Source organism: Bombus bifarius, unplaced genomic scaffold, assembly GCF_011952205.1.
Source record: "Bombus bifarius isolate JDL3187 unplaced genomic scaffold, Bbif_JDL3187 scf7180000007984, whole genome shotgun sequence".
Lineage (NCBI taxonomy): Eukaryota > Metazoa > Arthropoda > Insecta > Hymenoptera > Apidae > Bombus > Bombus bifarius.
The window spans coordinates 3678023-3700220 of NW_022884367.1; the positions used below are offsets into that span (position 1 = coordinate 3678023).

Here is a 22198-nt window from a genome sequence, read left to right on the forward strand (position 1 = left end):
GTTACTTTTGTCCCGGCTTCAACCCCTCGCGGCTTCGCACCGGAGTTCCTTGGCCCCCTGAATTGCCCTTTTACGTTCGCTGCTTAACGGCAATGCCGGAGTCTAGTTTAAAATTCCCGGTGAACCGACGTGCTGGAATGAAAGCTGGATGTCGGTCACGCGCATGATTTGCCGATGAATCTTCTTTGCTTGATATATTTCTTGTAGGCAGACAGAAGTTAATTCAAACTTTTTTTAGACGTATTATCAATGCGGTTTTTCATGTCATCATTCTGTACTATGTTCTACTAAGTTTGTTCAAATATTTTAGAATATATAATAACAGGCACGATGCTGTCGATCGATCTTTCAGTTTCATTTCATTTGTACACACACATAGGTGTCTCTGTCTTAACAAATTCGCTTCGAATGGCAGAAAATCACATTTTCTTTAAATCGAGAGAAATACTTTCTGACCTAACTATATCTTCCAACTCTATAGAAACGCATGAGAACTCGAACCTCTACTACACCGTGTTCCAACGCTTCAAATCCTAACCTACCAACAGAATTCATACATGAAACAGCTCCTAATACACGAGACCACAAAATAGCACAAATTTCAGAACATTCGATACACTTTTCATTCGCCGTAGGAGGGATGAATCATAGACACGTGGCATCGAAGCTACACTGCCGCCGTCAGCGGATTGCCTGGAATATCGAGAAACGCGTAACGCAATTGTCCCAACCTCCGAACCGACCGACCTCTCGATTCTCGGTGTTGGTCTCGTGGAGGGTTCGTCCGCGACATATTTTCCATGGCATGGCCGACGGACGACCATGCAGTATGTATATTTCCATTCCGGCGTTACGAGGTGTGTGGGATGATTTTATATGCAAAGAGTAGTTTAGAGCTAATTGTTAATAATAGGATTGGTAAGGTGGGAATTCGCCCCGGCAGGCCGTCCAGCCACCCCCGAAAGCCTCGTTCGGCCCAGTGCGCGGCACCACCTCCACAACCCTCCGCGGCGCATCTCATTTGGCACTGGAGTCAGCGCGTTGCAGATCTCTTGCTGTCTGTCCGTCTGTCTGTCTGCCTCTATGACCGTTCGTACCGTCGGACTGTCCGTAGGTATGTACCTACACGTACGTGGCCCTCGCACCATTTCCGTCCGGGATATGAACGTATATATACTACGCGTCGGCCCGCGTACCTACACCGGTACGTACGTATTATTACGTATAAACGCGTAATTCTGAGTTATACGCCGGCCTTGTTAATGATAATTAAAACGCCTCGCTCTATACTTTTTGCCTTGGAATATTTTCTGAAATTCTCGCCGGATAATGGCGCCATCCGCGCGCCTCGCCCCTCGTCCTCCTTGCACCCACCCTTTGCCTTGCCTCCTTTGCCTGAGCTCGGTGAAAATGCCGAGTCCTCGGGTTACACGCGCTGCCCAAGGGGTAAAAAAAAAGCCGGGAAATCACTCCGCTTTCCCTGTGTCCACGGATCGAATGAAGACAAGGTAGCGTGGACGATTCTGGCGATTCGTGGTAGCTTTTGCGGCTGATGCTTCCTTGTTTGTCGAACCACGGCGAACCTTGCTTCCCACTAAGCAACCTCGTCTGTGTTTCGCTGGTCGTTAAATTAATTAAAATTAATTAGAGGGGACGAAGATTGGTGAACTTATGGACTCGTTTCCTCGTAAGAGAAACAACGCGATGTTTTGCGGTAGTCTTTGATCACGTAGAATTGTCGAGAGATTTGAACGATTCGTTTGGTACAGACGTATGTATCGATACTTAATCTGCATTGATTCGTTCGTGCACTATACAGGGTAATTCATACAGTTAACTTATATAGTAAATTTGTTCTGTTAAGACTCGGCAAGTCACTCTTTCAGACTTCCCAACTGATAAATATTCCTCGACACAATTAGTATGCTGCAACGTGATAATGCCGGTATATTACGCAATTGCACAATGGCACTGGCGTAACAGCGTAGTTCAATAATGAATAATTCGCGGAATGGTCCGATGTACAAGCGACATTATATGGCCGAACACTTTCGCAGTAGTTTGCCACCGAAAAGGTTATTCGAAATTCAGCCTGTAATTGAATCCGTGTATAAAACCTACTGCGCATGTTCCAATGGTACGTAGAATATCGGAGAAACTTCAACTATATTTCAATGAAAGTATCTTACGTTGGGTACAACATCCGTAGTTTGGCGACAGGTCTTTCTGCAATATAATGTAAAGACGTTGAACTTTTGACTGTGAATCAATACTTGAAGGATAACACCGGCCTGGGTACGTCGTATAAAATATAGTAACCAATGGGATCCTCCATGGAGTAACTTCGTAACACAGCTACAAGCTTCGCTCCCTTCCATCTCTAACTCGTCAACATGAATATTCATTATTCGATGATATTTCTCCAGCATTCGCTGTCCCTGCATGCAAGACGCTCTGCCTTCTCACACATGATAGCAAAAGGCTGTCGCCTATTTAACAGCATCGGACCAGTAACAGATTGTTCACAAATGTATCGACATCGATACACTAGGACTATATCAACGGTATTCCGACATACACATTAGATGAAAAAAGGAACGAAATATATCAGCATAAATGTATTCGAACTTATTACCAACCCTTTGACAGTGCAATAAAACGAAAAATAAAGCAAAATGATCTCTTCATCCTTAAAGCTTCTTCCATTTTCCCTATTACATACAAAAATGCCTACGTTCAACTTCTCATAGAAAATAAATAGCAATAATTACGTTAAACATGGTATTTAATATAAGAAATTTGTAATACCATATTTGTACCAAAGTTTTCTCGGTTTGCAGGGTTGAAAGGCTGAGCGTTACGTGTATTTTATATTTGAAAATATAGGTACATCACCAAAAAGGTAAGAATTACGTATTTAGAGGTTAATCTTCCCATTCGCGTGGTCCGTTCGTTCCTCAACAGATGCCCAGTTTCGATCTCTCTTTTTAGTTTCAACGAAACCACAGCAAGCAACAATCCGTTTAACGAAAGGTGATCGTTCACCAGAAAAGGGGTGAAACGCATGTCAACTGTCGGCTACGTATCACGGGACGTCATTATGCTGACTCGCTGGTCTAGGAAACGTAACGTGCACGTTTCTGTCGCGCAATTACATGTAGCAAGTGTGTTCACGAAGCGGAGAAAGGGAGAAAGGCAGAGCGTAGGTGATGGACGGTCGAAAGTCAGTTGATTCGTGGTTCGGCGGATGCTGGCCCACAGATGGCAGTGGTTTCTGTTGAGAATGGGTGTTGAGGTTAATAGGCGGCGTAAGGAGGGTAGCTTTAATGCGAGTCCGCTCTGAAATATTTAAGTTCAGACCGAACCGCCACGTTCAGAATCTGCGCCGCTCTAGATCCGCCGGCCTGTATCACGATTTACGGTGTGTACGTGAAACGCGCGCTACTCACCCCGGACACCCAGAGTTCGAGGCTAGATAGGGTTAGCGGATTAATGAAAGCCAATTCGCTGGGTCTGGGGAGCCGGCCCTTTCCTTCTCGCTCTTCTAACGTCACCGCGCCATAAACAAGCCCGAGAGATTTGGATAACGAACGAGCCTTCCGTTGATATCGAGCCTGCGCAACCTACAGTCTTCGAAACAGGTACGTAGCATATATTGTAGTTGTAACTAGGTTCGGATATATTTCTTGATTTTCTTATTTAAAAGCATCTGTTATCATCTGCTGCCATACGTAAGTTTATAATTATGGATAAATTTTGATCTTCTCGTATGAGTTAGACCGTATTGGTTTGAGTGAAGAAGAAGCTATGTTAAGGAATACCTAGGAAGAATATTTTGTGGTGTATCATTGAAGCAGAATTGTCATTTTTCTTGCGTTCTTTTAAGATTGCTATCGTAAAGTGTCGAGTAGTATAGAACCGCTATAACCAGACACATTCTGTGGTATTTGTTGTACGGAATTAGTAAGTTGTCTTCGATATCACAAAATATATCAGTTGAAAATATGCAAATTAGAATTGCAAAAATTGTAACATTCGCGTAATTTACGTAATTTACGTTATTTACGTTCTTACGAACATACGATTATTTTGTTTCTAGGACAGTAATAGATAAGAAAAAGGCATGAAGCTATTCGATATATTTTTTTTGTTTAGAGCTCTACCGTATAACTTTTTCGCGTATTCAAATAGTAAACAATTATAGAGGTTTTGTGTGTTAGAATTATCTCAGGCCTTTTTTTATAGTCGGAAATGCTTCGAAATGTGGAGATACACCGTCATCGTCATCGTCGTCGTCATTGTTATCACTTTCCTATGCTATTTCATTACTTGAAGCGCGCACAATATCGAATATAGTACATCGTCACATAGATTATAGTGTTTATCGAGTTGAGCTACGTACACGCTGGTACAAGCAGGGTTCATACTAAACGGTGCTTAGACGTGTCATAAGCGAGATGACCTAAAATCTTACGCTATCGACGAAAGATTTCATAAATAAATATAAAACAGTAATATAAAATATTTAATATAAAAACAGAAAAAACTGTAAAACTTCTCTACATAAATAATGGATGTAAATAGAATTAAACAGAAGTATAGTTATACTTTTATCAATATTTGAGAACTGAATTTAAAAGATATATTGAAAAAGAACAAGTGATACAGGAATTGATGAAAGGAAGAGTAAATTGAGATTGAATAAACATGATAGGATGATTCTAAAGATGACGAAACTATTTTGTTCAATAAGCTTTTCAATTACGTATGAGTTGTGTCTGTTTAAAATATGGCAAACAAATTATTTTTTAATATATTCCTCTGTTTAATAATGTAGTCTACCGAGCTTCTATATAATACATAATGTTGCATTCGAGCAAACGTTTTCTGAGAAAATCTGGTAAAAAGATCTAATATCTCTATATTAACCGTTTATCATGTTTTGTGCGAAATTCTCGGAGTATGTGTAATTCTGAAAGTAAATATGGTACAACCAAGATGTTATAAATTAAAATAGACATGTTATTTCGCGGTATCATTTAAATTTGGAAATAGAAAAGGGGGATCTGTGATCACTTATTCAATAACAAAGATAGAAATAACAGTCTTTTACTGAAAAATATTTTCTTAACAGTAGCTGGACATATTCTTAAGATGAAAGAATTGTGTATAACTTAATAGGTCCAAAATATTTCCTAAACTTTATTCACTTTATTTGATTCTTCCATCCCCGAATTTCTTCCATTCTGTAGCTACTTATTTCCAAGAAAATAATCAACGTTGCTGTTCTTAGATTCCTGAAAAAACATGATGCAGCAATAGTAGCAAAAATTGTGAACACGTTGCAAGTTACATGAGAATACTTGATCGTGTAGCAGCGTGAATTATCGTTGAAACGATTCAATTTGGAGCGAAAGTAAAGGCAGAAGGAGCCACGATACTGCATAAGTAGTTTATTTGTTAGCACAGACCGTTAATCCGATGTCTAAGGGACTAGAAAATGTTCAGCAAGGGCGATAAAGGTTCGAATTTCTTCGAAAGGGCGACGCTTAGCATATCGTAAAAGCGTTCCATGGCTTTCCAAGGGAAGGGGAAGAATATGTACATGCCTTTCGTATCGCTCCATAAAGATTACTACCAGTAGGAGACTTTATTGTCACGCGTTATAAATGTGAGCCAAATATTCGAATGGTATTTTTATTCGTGTCGTATTTCGAGCGGAAGGATTTGAAGAAAGCACGAAAATAAAGCAAAGACTATCATTTGACTGGTCCTAATGTGGCTTTATCGTAGACGATATTGTCCAAAATCTCGACTTTTGCGACCACGTTTTGCAAATTGTCAAAAATCTTTCACTGTTGTTCCTTTGATTCTTCGAATCGTAGAAATTCCATCGATATTTTAATTTCTGTCCAAAGTTTTATCTAAACGAAAGCTGGTATTTTATAGAGTTTTAATAAATACTTATTAGCATTTATTTTTCGAAAATTTCTTATTAAATTTTCCTTAGACGCTTCTGTTTTGGGGTATTAAATAGAAAAGAATCAATAGATAATAAAAATCATCGGTACAGGCGCGGAAATAAATTCCAAGGATTATACGATATACGTATTATATAATAAATTTTGCTCTCAGCTTTCTCGCTGATACGTTCGAAGAGAGGGCAGATTGTACACGGAAGATTTCGCATTCCTAAAGTTTTCATTTGATTAGAATTTCGTGAAAATAGCTCGGACTACCTTTCCTAAGAAAATTTTCCAACGAAGGGTAGTCCCGCCACAATAGGAATACGACTATTTCTTAGGGTATTAAGTGCACTCGTGACCTTTAAGATTAATAACAATAATAATATACGACGTAGTAAGAACGCGGTGAAGGGAGTATAAGTCAGTTGCGGTAAAGGGAGGGGTAACTTTCGAAGCCAGATACAAATTACAGCTCATTTTTATGCCATTTTAATATCGCCACGCGTCATTAAATATCCCCTTGCTTTGCCACCCCTTCACGGCCACCCCCAACAGACGACGTCGTTTTCTGTGCGCGTATTTTCGTGGCGAGGAATGAAATATTCGTACGCACCCATTAGCGTCTCGAAGGCGGAAACCCATGGAACGACCTGGATCGCCTGGAAGAAACGTTTCGTCGGTGAAAAATCGGTTCTTTCGGCGATTGGCTCGACTTTGTTCCATTCTGTACCTGCGTCGATAACGAACAATCGACCAGACATGAAAATGTAGAAGCGGATTTTTAATCAATTGCACCGAAATATTGAAATATTCGTCCATTTTTCTTATTGACAAATACTATTTCGCTATTCGTGTATCAAAAATATTTCTAAACCACTTTATATAGATAATAAATATACTTAATAAATATAATAAATATATTTAATAGGTTTATCTGTTTTAAAAATATTTGAATACATCATACTCTATCACACCATCGACTTAAGTAGCTTGTTGCAATAACGATACACGAGGCAGTGAAGATTCGTAAACGTCGCTAATTTCAGCAGACGCATTTTCTTTCGCATTCCGGCCATAAAGCTCAATTCTTTCCTGAACGCTTTCGCGAAAAGTCATTCGCAATTCCGCGAGCGGAAGCAGCCGCTTTTATGCTCGTATCGCGTTTGAAGTTATGCTAATTCGCAAAGCGAAAGACCTTCAGCTCGTTTTCCCCCTTTTTTCCACGACCATTTCTCTCTCTCTCTCTCTCTCTTCCCTTTTCCTCTCCTTTCTTTTCCTCCTATGCTACGTATTTTTCAACTTGAAGTATTGTAGTCGCATCGAACATATTCATAACTCGCATTTAAGGACATGTCACTCGGCCTTTTTACTTCGACCAACAGGCCAGCGCTACTAGATGACGATTTTATGCCAGCTTTTACGAGCTGGAAGAGCACACTTTGAATCAGGATTCCTGGAGTTACGGGGGGTCTCAGAAACAGCTCTTCCAGAGCGGCGGTGACACAGACGGGACGGATTTCAACTTTTATTCCAGAACGTAGCCGTAACTTTGTTCGTACGTGGCTAGCTTATTTTTACCCCTCCGCTCCTCTGGTCGGCTTAATTCGCCTTATGGTGAACTCGCCGCTTCAGATGAAGCACACCGGACTCTCAGAACCGTCCCCTGAACGCATCTCTGTCAATAATCCTGGCTCTCCAATGTAAACCGCCCTCCGCGTACCTTTTGTTCCGTGATTTTAACAGCCGTGCAATTAGTTTTGTAGCAACTGCTCGAATCGTCTCTCTGCAAATGTTGAATACCCTTCGTGTCGTGGATCTGATGACTATGATTTATTTTCTCCTGTTTCGGAGTAATATTACGAATATTGTTAATCGTAATTTTCAAAATCACAAGAATTCTCTTTGACAAGTTGTTGATTATCTAAATGACGAACATACTTTTTGTGAAATTAATTATAAATTTTAGTGTATTATCTTTCCCGTAAAAATGTTAAAGAACAGCTGTTTCTATTATTAATAATCGATAAAAAGAAACGTGTTTCATAGGTAGGAAAAATCTTCTCCTGAAAGGGATCATTTGGAGTCTTCAAATTCCGCGTTTCGTTAAATTATTCTCCAAATTTATTTCGTCGCCAGTCTTTTTCGACTTTTTGCTCTTTTGTTCAAATCTCGCCATGTTTCGCGAACGACGAATTCCAGCGATTTGCCGCGAGGATGGCTACCTTTTACCGAATCGGTGAATAATTCGCATAATCGAAGCTTCTTGAAGGTCGCACGACTGGATTCTGACTTCCTTATGAGGGTGGCAAAGCACCGAAGGGTAGTTCTGCGTGGGGGTCAGATTGGGGTGAACTGTTTCGTGATAGTTGGGACGATCTATGAGCTAGAATTCGCTGAGAGACCATGGAAGGGTGGATTTACTAGTCCGTCTTGTGTTCGCACTACACAAATCCAAGTGACCGTTCGGCTTCTCTGCCAGCCCCTTTCATCTTGTCTCTTGGCGAATAACTTACACCAGCTGAACCATTTCCGTGTCGTCGGCCAAGAATCGCTCGTAGCGTTCGATGTTTTGCCGGGTATAAATTTTGCATCGAGGAAAATGAATGGATTACAGAGCATGGCGATTTATGTTCTAAGATATAACCGCTGTGGAGCGAAATTTGTGGCAGTACATTGGGAAGCGGTCTACAGTATCAGCAATCGTTCAGTTGTTGGATTAAGTTTTCAATTTTCGTGCAAAGGATATTAACTATCAGAGAGGGTTTTAGAGTAGCCTACTTTTATAAATTTCTTCCTACCATTAGTAGTCTGTCGCTTTTTACAATAATTTTTCGCTTTTTAAATTATTCTTGGTACGTATTTGAATGTTTGTGGAACTTAAATATTAATTGTTTGTAATTATAGACATAATTACAATTTTCTGTATCTATCTATAATTCTATGAATATCAATCTATAATTTTAAGTTGATTATATTTATGAACTATTATCAATGTTTAAAATTTTCTAAACGCTTCCAACTTTCAAACTGATTCTACCAAATGTGATTGTTTGAAGCCAACTTTTATTTACAAAAAGGAGAAACCAATTTAAACGCCTGATTTAGAAAATTGATCGTATAGCGCAGCAACGAATTTTCCCACATTTGCACTATTTTCTCAGATGCATGAAAATATACCTATCCACGATGAAGTAAGAAGTTCGTACATAATATTAAAAAATGGCTACATTCCCAACATACCAACGCTAATGGAATCGATACGCGGTGATTAAAGCCGCCCCAACTCCTCCAAGTAATAACAAAAAATGGCGGACCGATTTCTTTTCTCCCCCTGTGTTGAACTACCTATAGCTCAGAAACGTGGTGTCTCGAAAAGAAAAGCGACGCTCGTTAGTTTCGTGAGAAATTAATTATTTGGCCGCCATCGCCACGGCCGCGCGAGTAATGGTGAAAAATGTCTGGATTGTGCAGGATTACATCGGGAACTGGTGGAGGGCGGGAAAAGTGGTGCGCGACCGGGCTTGCAGACGAAGGAAAAGAATAAGAAAGGAATGTATCGGTGTGGCTCGTTACACTTAAATTGGAGGGAATGACTGAGTGGTCTCATTATTCACCGCGTACAATATAGAAAAAGACTTTCGACTTCGTGGTTCACCTGAGCAACGATTCCCGAGACCTGATATCTGACACGACCGGTTCATAAAGACTTCTTTTGTGCAGTTCGGATGAATTAAGTGCGGTCACAATGTCGCTGCTGACTCCATGGTCGATGTAATCAGGCGTTGAAAGGTTTCGCTGCTCGGGTTCGCGCGCGTTCTTCAATCCTCGGACCTGGACTGTTATTTTTTCTGAAATTCCTTTCACCAGCGACTGTGTTCTATGCGGATCCTCGATGACAAAGGGTAACAAGGTAGCGATATTTATTATGGCTGGTGAAAATTGTCAATGGCGATGGTAGACACAGAAGGTTTCTTATTTTATTTCATTCACTTAATGTTACGTTTTAGCGATTTCATCTACGAGTTGTCAGAAATTGAAAAGTTGGAATAAAAGAGGATTTTCTCAAGAGGGAAAGTTGAAAACTACTTCACTCTGATGTTGGTTATATTTTGATACAAATGATTCAAAGATAAATTGCAATGTCTAAAATAATATCCACGCGTTTAACAGTCACCGGTAGGCCACGACAGTCAGACTTATTCGACGCGTTGGAATCCACATTCTTTCAACGATATTTTTTAATATCATTTTAGGAAAATATTTCCTCCGATATCAATATTGTCCTTCATAAACAGATGTTCTGAAAATTCGAATTACAATATTTGCGAGATACGTTCCTTAATACGGTACAATTTTCAACATATGGCGATACGGCTGAAAACAAAAATGGAACAGTCGATAGAGAAATAGCCAATAAGCGGATCCACGTAAAAGGTAAAAAAAGAAAAAGAGCATCGAACGAGAAGAGTTTGGCATAGGGTGGGTGACATTAGCATCCTCTATTAAATGTCGTTTACCCAACTCGTTGGCACGACAGCCTTTAACCCTCTCGGTACCAGCAAAACCGCCAACGTCGAGGAATAGGTTGGAGGTAGTTTGAGCCGACCGGCGGTGGCTGCTACTCTAAGATCAAGTGCTGTCCAGTGCCGCACTAAGCCAACCCCTCTAACGTTCGTCCAGTCGACTGGAATCCAGGAAGGGGTAGACTGATAAACCAACCACTCCCGTCCCTCTTGACCGGATAAATTCTTGCGGCCGGCCGCTCAAGTACAGTGGCTGTCACTGTTCGACCTGGTTTCCGATGTTGGACGACACTGTTGACTCTTCATCCCCCGGCTGTCAGTCCAAAACTTTGCGGGGACGATCACGAATCGCTAGTTTCCCATGTTTTCATCGTTCATTGTGTCCTAGTTGTTAATTTCCTCACTAGGCTACGACGATTATTTAATGCGTAAAGTGATAAGGGGAAAATTGAAAGTTTCGTTGGTGAAAGAGTTCTGTAGAGACGTAGAATCATAGAACCATAGAATGGTAAGATGGAGTGGAAGAAACATGAAATATAGGTATTATTATTTGATAGGCGTTTTAATAATCGCGTACGTAAAAGCTACGCATTTTTATTAAATTCGTTAAATTCTAATTCCCGACCAAGCAAACAATAATTACGCTAACGCAACGTAAACGCAGATTAATCAAGTATAGCGCGCAACCATCCTAGTAGCGAGTCGCGTGACTGCTTGTTTCGTGCAACGAGATGACTCGAGTTTTTCTTTGATAGCTTTATAGCGGTCGGATCTCGAAGAGAGTATATCCGAGGGAAACGCGACCCAGAAGAGACTCGAGACGTCTATAGATCCACGCTCGCTTCCGGAAGCACATGGGGGACGTTAGTGTTGCGAAGGGGTGCTCGATCTCTTCTATCCAATTACCACGATCTTCGGCCAACGGCGACAGCGACATCCGGTAACAATGCTCTTGACTTTCTCCACTCACCCACTTAACCTCGCTTCCACTCTTTCTCTTCTTTTTTCCTCATTTCTTTCTTTTTTTTTCTTCATCGCTTTCCCTGTTCGATCTCTTGTCTCTTCGCTCGTATGTGGTCTGCTTTCTAAGCGAATTTTCTTCAACTTGACCCAATACTCGTTTAGGTTCGAGTATGTCGCCCATGGGGTGCTGTACGACGTGGACAACTTCTCTCGATGACACGAAAGGGTCACGCGAACGTAGCTTCCTCCCACGTGACGATGTCGTTCTCACGATAGGTGAAGCAACTTCGGGAAATAGCGGTCGGCCACTGTGTAGATCGTATTCAGAATGCATTTCGGGAAACAGGCTGTCTCCAGAGAGCGCTTCGATGTTCTCCTATTTGCTTATGACACGCCATGTTAAAGTGACGACTCGTTGAACAAGCGATGAACTTGACGATATATCGGTTGGAACGGTTGACCTGTGTGGCCAGCTTTTATTCGATGAAAGTTTTACCAGAAGCCAAGAATATGTGCGGCCTCAGGATCGCTTTTCTTGCTGTAAATTGAATTGTCGATTATTTATGTATAAAAGCTTGCGTGTATGTGTGTGTGTTTTTTAACATGTTTTTCATGTCGTTATAATCGGCGCATGTAAAGTGTTCATTGGATAATCAGATTTTCTCTGCCATACATTGTTCAGGAAGTAATAAAAATATCGTACAAGTGTCATTTTTACGTAGTAGTTGGAAAGAAATTAATTTTCTGATATTTCTTTGTTATCTACTCAATTCGTTACTACGCGGCAAAACACTAAAATTAAACGGAATTAAACGATTATGTTAAACTGAGAACCTTTTGGAGCTATCGTTTATCAAACATTTTCTCATTGCTTTTCGTTGTCTGTGATAAGGTGTAACGCATAATTTAGTCACTAAAAGTACTTTGTTACGTATAAGAGTAACAAAATTCTGATAAATCACAATTTATTACTTTTAACATTTGTAAAACTACTATTAATTTGTCGTAGAAGGAACAAGTCGCGTTACATACTGGCCGGTAATTCTCTGGAAATTGGTGGCTCGATTGTATGAGTTGGCGCACTTTTGATTTATTCTAATTGCTATTTCGATAATGGAGGCGGGGTGGCGAGCACTCTCGCAGCTTTTGCATTCCCATTATCGAACTCGAGGAATACAATCGCATTCCAGTTAAGGTAACGTCCAGCGCCAAGGTTTCCAGTAATTATTAGTTAATTTGCCGTTAAATCTTCGCTGACCGCTAAATTATCGCCAAAGCAAGACTCTGTGAGTAAAGGGCGTACCCTTATAGCTGCTATGGTACCGTTATTCTATAGTTTCTCTTCTACCCTATCTTGTAAACGATTTGCCAAATCAGCGCGCGTATCATTCTATTCCATGTTAATTGTAATATTCTATTAAAAAATTTGCGTTAATTATAATTTTCTATTAAACATATATTTTTAAAACATTTAGACACTGGGTGCGTTTACCACGAAATTTTGTTTCGTATCTATAAATGTAGATATTTTAAAATTCACATGTACTCCTTTATTATCCCATCGTGTTTCTAACATCGCAAAACAAAATTAATCTCCATGCAAAAATCAATATTAAGTAGAATTGGCTGACAACTAAGTAACCTTAATATTTCTATAAATATACATAATGTGTACAGAATGAAACTGTCCCTATATTTTTGTTAATTTTCTGTGACTGATTGTCAGTTTCGTCGCAAGTATAAAAATGGCAATGAATGAAATTTATGAAAATAAAGTTTCCTCGTTCCTGAAAAACATAATTTTTATTTAAATGGAATTCATAGTTCTTAATCCTCGAACCTAATTTAGGAGGCTGCTGATACGGGAAAGACAGATTCCTGACAAATGAACCGCAAACCGACTGCTGACCAAAACCACTTGAGATTGTCGCTCACGTTTGAACGTCACGTATTGTTTTGCGCGTCTCAGAGAACCACGAATCTGGAATTAGTTTGTCCCTGAAAACCGCCATGGACAATGCGTTGGTTTTCTCTCGACAAATCCTCCATGTACATCTTCTGTAATTAATATGTTTTTCTACCGCGATACTTCATTTCTTCATGGGAAATAAAACATGTAACAAAGCATAAATAATATACGATAAAAGGAAAGATGGGTGATATATAGAGAAGAGACAAAGCATCTTCTTTGGTCAAGAATGAAATTCTGATTTAAACAAAATAAGTATTGCAATATTAATTAGGAGGAATTAATATGTAATAATATATAATATAAATTATAGTATGTATATGTTACAATATATGTACGATAATATACATGCTAACAATATACAGGCTAGCAAATATTTTTCTAAGGAAGCCACATACAAATTTTCACTTACCCAGTGACCACATGTTATATGACTTTTGAGGTAGCAGATCTTAAATTCTGCATAAGGCAAGTGAGTGATGCGTTACCATTATTACCATCGAAATTTGTTGCGTACTTTTTGTCACGTGGGGACATCGAGGAACGCGGTGAAAGAAGATGAAGCGAACGGATCTGAATGGCTCCCCGGGGCACCAAGTTCGAATCCCATTACCGGACTCGCGTCCGTTAAATAGGTCTCGCATCGTCAACCGGAAAATGTACATATAGACCGTAGTTTGTCTCGTGTGGGAAAAATGTTCTTGTTCACCTCACTATGGAAATCGATGCGAATCCATCGAGACCTTCTGAAGACGGATGTCTCGAAGTCGCTTGGGGTACGTGCAAGATCCCTCGGATCGAAGCATAAATCATGATTACTCGATCTTCGAGATCATGCAAATTTTATTTCACATCTTTCAATTATTTTAGTCCATGGTGTTTCGAAAAATCCGCGTCAGTGTTTTATCGTTATTTAAAAGTTTCGATACGTTTTATATGCACAAGCTGAATACTTCATTCAGTTGTTGATCCTTTCAAAAAGGAATATTTTTTGTTTACTATATATAGAAATATATAGAAAACGCAGGGGAAAAATACAAACTTCTATCGCACCAATTCCATCATGTATTTATCAAATTAAACACCAATTAATTTACAAAGACTTGGAACTTAAAAATCTCCTCTGGGTCCGAACGTAGTCAAAGGTATTGACCAGGTTTTGCAATGTACATGTTCATCTTTATGTGTTTCTTGTAGAAACTTATTTACGATATACCGTTCGATCCGATTACGATGGTTACACGATAATCTAAGAAATCATCACGCGAGGCAGGAATGAAATTTTAAACGGAGCATTAGCAATTTTTCTGTGATTTTGATCATTCATAATTAAATCGAGAGGACGAAGTGCGTCCCTAAATGCCACACCCCTGCTCTCTTAACAGATCTCGCGGAAAGAAAAGCTCGGCCGTCTCGAGTTTTTCCCTACGGCGCGGCGCGGTGCGGCGTCTCGGTCGTCTCGCTTTTCTTCTCGTGGCCCCGTTCCACCGTGTCACCAGCCCGCGTAACTCTCCGTTGTCGAGCGTTGCGAACGAAACGAAAATAAAATGTAAGTGGAAATTTATCGCCCCGGGCGATAGGAGACGTTTCCGTACTTTTAAATATTTTATAAACTTTCTTCTTCTTCGTAGTGGTCGTCTTTTTCTCGTTGGAACCGTAGTACCGGTGGAATCGCACCGGGAAAGCCGTGACGATGGAAATGAGAGGGACAGGAACAAGTGGAACGACTTAGGAACGGAATGAGCTCTCCTCCATCCTCTTGTCGATTTTTTACTTCCTTACTCCAGGGAGCCACGTTATATGCATACTATATATCGTAATGTTATTAAAACTTCTAAACGGCAATGGATTGCCAACCAAGTAACATTTCCCTTTTCCTGTATCCCCTGTTTCGGCCGATGCGTTTTATTATTAAAACCGCATTTATATTAGGCTACCTTTGGTCCGCCAAGTCGACCAACTTCAAACAACCTGTTCAACATTGTCCCTGTATACGCGATATCAATGTGTCGAAGAACGATAACGAGAATCACAGAAGCCACGGATATTATCCTTCTTAGGCAAAATTTCATTCCGAGCAAATTCTGTTTTAATATTACGATTCTGTACCGAATAATACCGTGGAAATGTTATTGCTTCTAACAATAATTTTCTTATTCTTCACATAGTATTGGACAATAATAAAACATTTAACTCTATTTCTTTAATTTCATTCATTTCTGCGGTGAACTTTCATCTATGATAGCCTCGATGGGTTCAAATGGAAATTAAATGCATTAACATACATACGTATTGCACCAACCACGTTGAACGATAAGACGTTGAACAACGAATGCGTAGTATTCGAAACAGAATAATGGAAATTGATGTCGATCGATTCGTTCGGTCGACCGAAAGTTGTCGAATGTAAACACGTAACTTTCAGTAACGCGATCGACATTCGACGAGAACGACGCATTTCTCGACGCGTGAATCTCAGAACGCAACTGTTCGTAATTATGTCAGGCAAGGAAACCTGTATTTGTATTATTTGTAATTTTATTGAAGTATTATTAAACTATAATTATTTCCAACTAAATTACTCTCTATTTTATTATTAATATTCTGTATTTTATAACTAATTATTCTTACAAATTATCTGTATAAAGTAATTAAAGCTAAGTTAAAGATAAGATAGAGAGGTATTAATAATTAACTTCTTATCAAAATCTATTCGATTAAATTTTCCGCTAGTTTACTCGAATAATTAACATTCTGGTGTAATAAGTAAATTATATCGCAGTTTGTCGTGTTTTATCACTGTTTTGTTTACCGACCTATGAAGCTAACGATCGCATTTTTCGTTCCGCAGGACTTAATTGGCAGTTTCAAGTGTGCAGAATGTTTATCGACGATCATCGAAAGGTAGGATTTCAATTATCAACACCGATTATTCCGCGAATTATTATTATTACAAGCCCTATTTACATTTTTACGGTTAAAAATGAGAGACTATCTGAACAAGGAAATAATAAATTAGCGAGAAATCTCCATTATGAATTAAAAGCGTAGTAATTAAAGAGACATTCTAAACGCCGGTTCCTGATTAATGCGTTTGATACATTCGAAACGTAGAATCGTATAAAAATGTATGTACATTGTCGAATATCTGGAACGGTCGAATTAAAATAATTTCGTAGAATCAATTTTTAACGAACGAGTTGCATTTAATAGACACTTAATAATTGTTAATATTTGTCATAATATATATGTATATGGTTAAATATATTTTTGTTTCTTCTGAATAAATAAAATATTACCTGTATGATATAATTAATTATATACGCGTTTCCTTGCATGCAACGTGTATATATTAATATTTATGTCTTTAACATGTACATGGATATTTAAATTGATTTCGTGGAAGATTTTTTATTATCTTTCATCTTACATCGTACAAGTAAAGCAATGCTTCCTGAAGTCATTTATCGCAATCTGGGTCATTTTGTTATCACGTTCATGTTGAAAACTATAAAGACGTAACGACTCGATCGTAAAGAAACATGGATGCTTGATTTTAAGTATAATATATATACTTATGCATATAAATATTATTTATTGCCAAATGGTTGATACTGTAACATTAGACTTTCGCAAGTTATTAATCAGATAAATCTATTCGTTTTCAAAGAAATTTGCTTAAAATTCTAATGCATCTTTATTTCTATACAACACTATCTTTTCTAAAAAAAAATCTAAAGAAGTTTTATCTAAGAAAATGTTTTCGTGTAAGTTGAAAAAAGATGCGATTGTGAAAAATTATCTATTTTCAAATCGATTTCCTGAAAAATCTATTTTCCTTAATCTACTTACTCTTTTATTAAACTGGCTGTTTCCATCTATTTTATCGATTACTGTTATTACGTTTGAATGCACAAGACTTACACAACAATCCTACTCATCCTTTGTAGTTAGGAGGCTAATAACTCGAACTGTATATTTTGTTAAATATGGAGAGCTTTGGCTTTTATTCGTCAGAGTGCCGACTGCTAAATTGTAAAATTCGTATAAAGCGTGATCCTCAGTATTATACATGGAAGAAAAGTTGCAATGTTCAAAAGCATGTTCCTGTTCCTCGGCCCAATTTGTATTTCGAAAGCTCGGGCTGGTTCATGTTACTTTTCACTTGAAACGTAAGAACATGTTTACACTGGCGTAATTAATTATGTAATAGAAGGGGAAGCACGGCGGTGGAGCGCGTTTGAATTGTATCTTTTGAGGCGGAAATATTCTTCTCCGTTCAGGAGAGATGTGTTTAATTCATTTTAATTAAACTTATCTTTTAATATCGTACTGTGCGTGCGTGACTTTGTTAATTGAACAGCGATGTATGTAGAGCCGCGTGTAACGTGTACAGTGTGTACGTGTAATAGAAGCATTTCTTTCGAAGGATTTTATGACTGAAACACAATGACGTCTGTTATACATATACGGAATATCGCTCTAGCCATGCTTTATTACTTTAGACAATTGGAAAATTCAGTAAAACCTCAGCACGTATGATCTTATTACGTCTGAATATTTCGCAGGTGATATTTAGCGATCGAGATTGAGATTATTTAGGTGCAAAATTTATTCCACTTTATTAGGCTTCATTGCCAACTTTTAATTTTCCATTTTTATTCAAAGTTTTACTCACATTATAACGCAAGAAAATTGCTAGTTTGTAGGCTATAATGCACCGATTTAGGTTACACCGATGATAAAATGTACGTCATTCGATAATTCGTGAGCTTTATTTTAACGTAACGTTTTACAATAATTAATTATCTTAATGTAGATACCATAGCAATCATCTGTCACGATCACCCACGCCAGGCTAGAATTCGCGTGTCATTCAACATAAATAGGGTTTCCATATCGTCAGTGATATTTGGTAGAAAATAAAGAGCGGTATTTTATCGGTTTGGACTAGATAAGGAAATTGCTAGCGTAGGGATTGGATAAAGAGAGGCAACGATGATGGGAAAGGGAATTGAATTTCTTTCTGGCGCATCGATTCCTGGCATACTTGATAATAGGTAAACGACTTGGCGGAATAACTCAGTAAGGGCTTTTGGAAAGTGATGAATATTTGATGCCAACCTATCAGCGCCTTTCAATATGAATATTCGGAAATTGACAGCCTCCCTTGCTCTGTATGTCCCGATCTTGCCGCTTTTTCACCGTACACAGCCAACCCCCGATGAATATTCCTCGGCAACGCGGATCAAGCGGCAAGGGCTGGATAAGTAATAAGTTCCTTTTTATCGCTTTCGCCAACTAATAAGTTCCCTTGTCTCTTCGTGTTCCATCAAACGTCCTGAATTATTAAAATCGACGAGTCTCCTTCGTCACCGTTGATTTCGATACTTGACACTTTCCTTTCAGACGCTCTTCGAACCTTGCACTTTACTCTTCCTATTTCATTATTACATCAAGCAACGATTCGTATAATTTTTAATTCAGAAAATTTTCATTCGTTGAATCTGTCGTTAAAAATGTCAAGTGGCTTATACGTTTATTAGGCGAATTAATTCTGTTTCGTTGTGTAGGCTGGTGTCACATTTTTTGAATTTCTAATAACATTCATATTGTAAGTTTAAATAGTTGAAATTATTTCTAAATAGATTAGTTTAAATCATTTTTAAATAATTTCCAAATGTAAGAAGTTGATCGCTATTAGATTAGGCTTGAACAAAAATATACAAAGGAGAATTAGGCGGTCAATTACTGTTTCGCTTAAGATTTCTCTAGCCTGGCATTACTTCGTTAACTATTAAACAAGCGTTAAAGATAATGAAATCTTTAAAAATACAAGGAAGAAGCTTGTAATTACATTTAGTAACTTCTCTGTGCCGATCGTAACAGCATCACGAGATCATGCACAGCACGGAACGCAACACGACGGAACGCTAAATTATGAGAGTTGGTGTTAACCTTGTAGCATCCTCCCGTACCGCAAGATACGTGTCCTGTAAGGTGAAGGGAACCAGTGGACGGTATAGTCAGATTGCTTTTCGATAAGGAATAATTAAAAATTTTCTCGTTTAAAGTAGCTAATTCCATTTCTGCATCGTGGCAACGCGGGGACGGTTGGAAACCGGAAAAAATAACCGCTAAAATACTTGGTAGATAAAGAAGATAAAGTCACGGGTTTGCTGGTGGTAATTTACATCGGCGTGTGATTCCGGAATGAGTAGCGGGGAGAAATATTTCAGGATGGCGCGCCACCCTCTCAGATAACGGTAATTAAAAATTACGGGGTAGCGATGTAGATCGTTTCAGGGTAAAATACAAAAGTATCGATCTCCTATTACGAATTATCAACGAGGTCCACAGAATTCTTCTACTATTGTTCGCGCAGTTTGTAGAAAATATTTCGCCATATTTTGCAAAAAAAATATTTCTTCGCGACATTTATGTTATTAATCAATTGGTCGATGTCTTCTTAATTTTCGCTCTTATTCCACTGAAGTTGTAAGACGCATCGTTCAGTCGATGCCGTAAGAAAATTATTCTTTGCAGTCTGTGTTAAATATAGAAAAGTAATGTTATAACTAACGAGGTTTCAAGTTTGGTGTTTTGCAATCGATTTAAAGTTTCGGTCAGCCTAGAACTCGAACAAGGATCATAAATCGCCGGAGTGGAGACTAATGTAGTGGTAATAGAGTATAAATGGGGGTCATGACCCGAGGTCAGCCTGTCTTACACCCCTAAACTGTCGTTCGCCACCTTCGCCCTCGTGCAAGCACCGGCCGAGACCTTAAACTCGCATAACACCCGCCTACCACTATTATTTCGAAATGACTTACCAGCACTCCTTGACCGGCCTGATTCCGGTATCCGTTTATGGAACCGTTCCGTGCAGATACGCTTCGATTTGCAAACGTTTTCGATTGTTTTCGCCACGGAATAATTAACATCTCAAGGACCGATCGAGTGAAAATGATCAGTTCACGAATTAACACATATCACTTTCATAAATATAGTGAAATTGCTTAGAATTTCTACTTTTAACTTACTTTCACTCGCTATCTTCTACTATCACTCTAATTTAGCTTTACTTTATTTTTTAGATTTAAAATAATCGATGTAGCGAATTATTTTCAGCACAGAAAATCTTTTCTCTGGTAATTTTTCTTTTTTAAAGCAAAAGAAAAATTGTAAATTGTAACATAGTCAGTTCTTTACATACGTATTAGATGTGATATGTTAACCCTTTGCACTCGTATGTCGAATGTGACTCGATATCAGTTATCTCAGGAGCTCATTTGTCGAGTCCCACTCGAAATTCTTTCAATCTCACCTTTTTTTGTAATTGCATCCTGGAAATTGTTTTAAGATGTATCGTACACTTAAAAATTACAGAATACAACAATAGTGTGAATGAAATTGTTATTTAAATGAATTTGTTTCTTCATTTATTTATTTAAACTGTCTTATTTTTTAGTTAAAGCAAATTTTAAATGAAACACTTAAAAGCGTTGGCAGCTGCTGGTAACGAAATTGAAATAAAATTCGGAGTGCAAAGGGTTAATATTCGAAAGAAATTACATTTCTATGGAAACGAAACAAAGTATCCAATTTAAACTACAGAATCACGATTTTAATTACTCAAATTAGATATAGATACGAATAACTTATTATGTGGTATTACGTGTCAGCTTTACAAATTATCTAATTGCATGTTTAGCCTTTCATTGAATACGATTCCATGGTCGGCATTATTATTAAATATACACGGTTTCCGTAAGGAAAATTCATTCAGTAAAAAAATTCATTTTGCTAAGGAACCTCTTTCGAAACGGAAACGTAACTTGTTATTGAGATTCCAGCATCCATAATGCAATGAAAGAACATTTTAACAACGATGATTGAAACAGGCTGGTTTTATTGGGACATCCACCCCGCGTGCATTCAAAATTGCAATGAATGAAATAACATTTTTAGACATCTATGCGCAAGTAGCAAACATGAATGCGTGATGCATCTCATAGGAGTCGTACATATTCATTGCACGTTGAAAGTGTTCTTCCTTTTTCATTCAGAAAGTGTATGAGGACTGCGTGTTGATCGTGAAACGGAAGTCTTGCAGCTTCGGTGAAAAAAACAGTAATTAGATGCGTATAATGACACGAAATATTGCAATCGTAAAATAATACGATCCTATAGAATTTTCTAAGCAATCTGCGTCGTATTCGAATAATTTCTAAAAAGAAAGTCAAGATTTGTATCTGAAAAATTTTCGAATCGTCTATCACGTGAATTGGAACACGTTGAATTTGAGGTGAACACGATATGTTGATAATGAATTCTGAGCACGCTGTGCAGTGCTGCCATCTTGTTCACCTATATCGAACCAAAGCACTGGGAGCAATACCTTTTCTTCGCATTTCTCGCACATTTATTCCGAAATATGTGCAACTATTTAATTTTAATCTCTTTTTGGAAAATACTAATTAAATATTTTTGAAGCATAAATTGGAAACAAAATTTTAGTAAGTTGAAAGCGAAAGATACGAAATTTGGCTTTGCTTCTGTACCATTTTTCTGTGATGCATCTATAACTATGTAGTAAAACTAAAAATCAGATCGATAGAGTAAACAATATCGAGCAAACCATACTGTTATATATCGTCTGAAAATCTTGCACAAAATACCTGCTTAGACGTCATGCATCTATCATCAATAAAAATCAACATTAATTTTGCTAAATGCATTCGCTAATTTTTTTAAAGAAGAAAAGAGAAGGGGAG

At 38.3% G+C, this 22198-nt stretch overlaps 1 long non-coding RNA gene across 1 annotated transcript in view; it reads left to right on the top strand.

Annotated features, from left to right (window-relative positions):
• Positions 1 to 16269: 16269 nt before the first annotated feature.
• The window catches only part of LOC117204859, a 155339-nt gene continuing 149410 nt past the window's right edge, over positions 16270 to 22198 (top strand). Inside the window, exon 1 of the long non-coding RNA XR_004487147.1 lies at positions 16270 to 16325. This is a non-coding gene — a long non-coding RNA (uncharacterized LOC117204859). The remainder of the gene's footprint in view (positions 16326 to 22198) is intronic.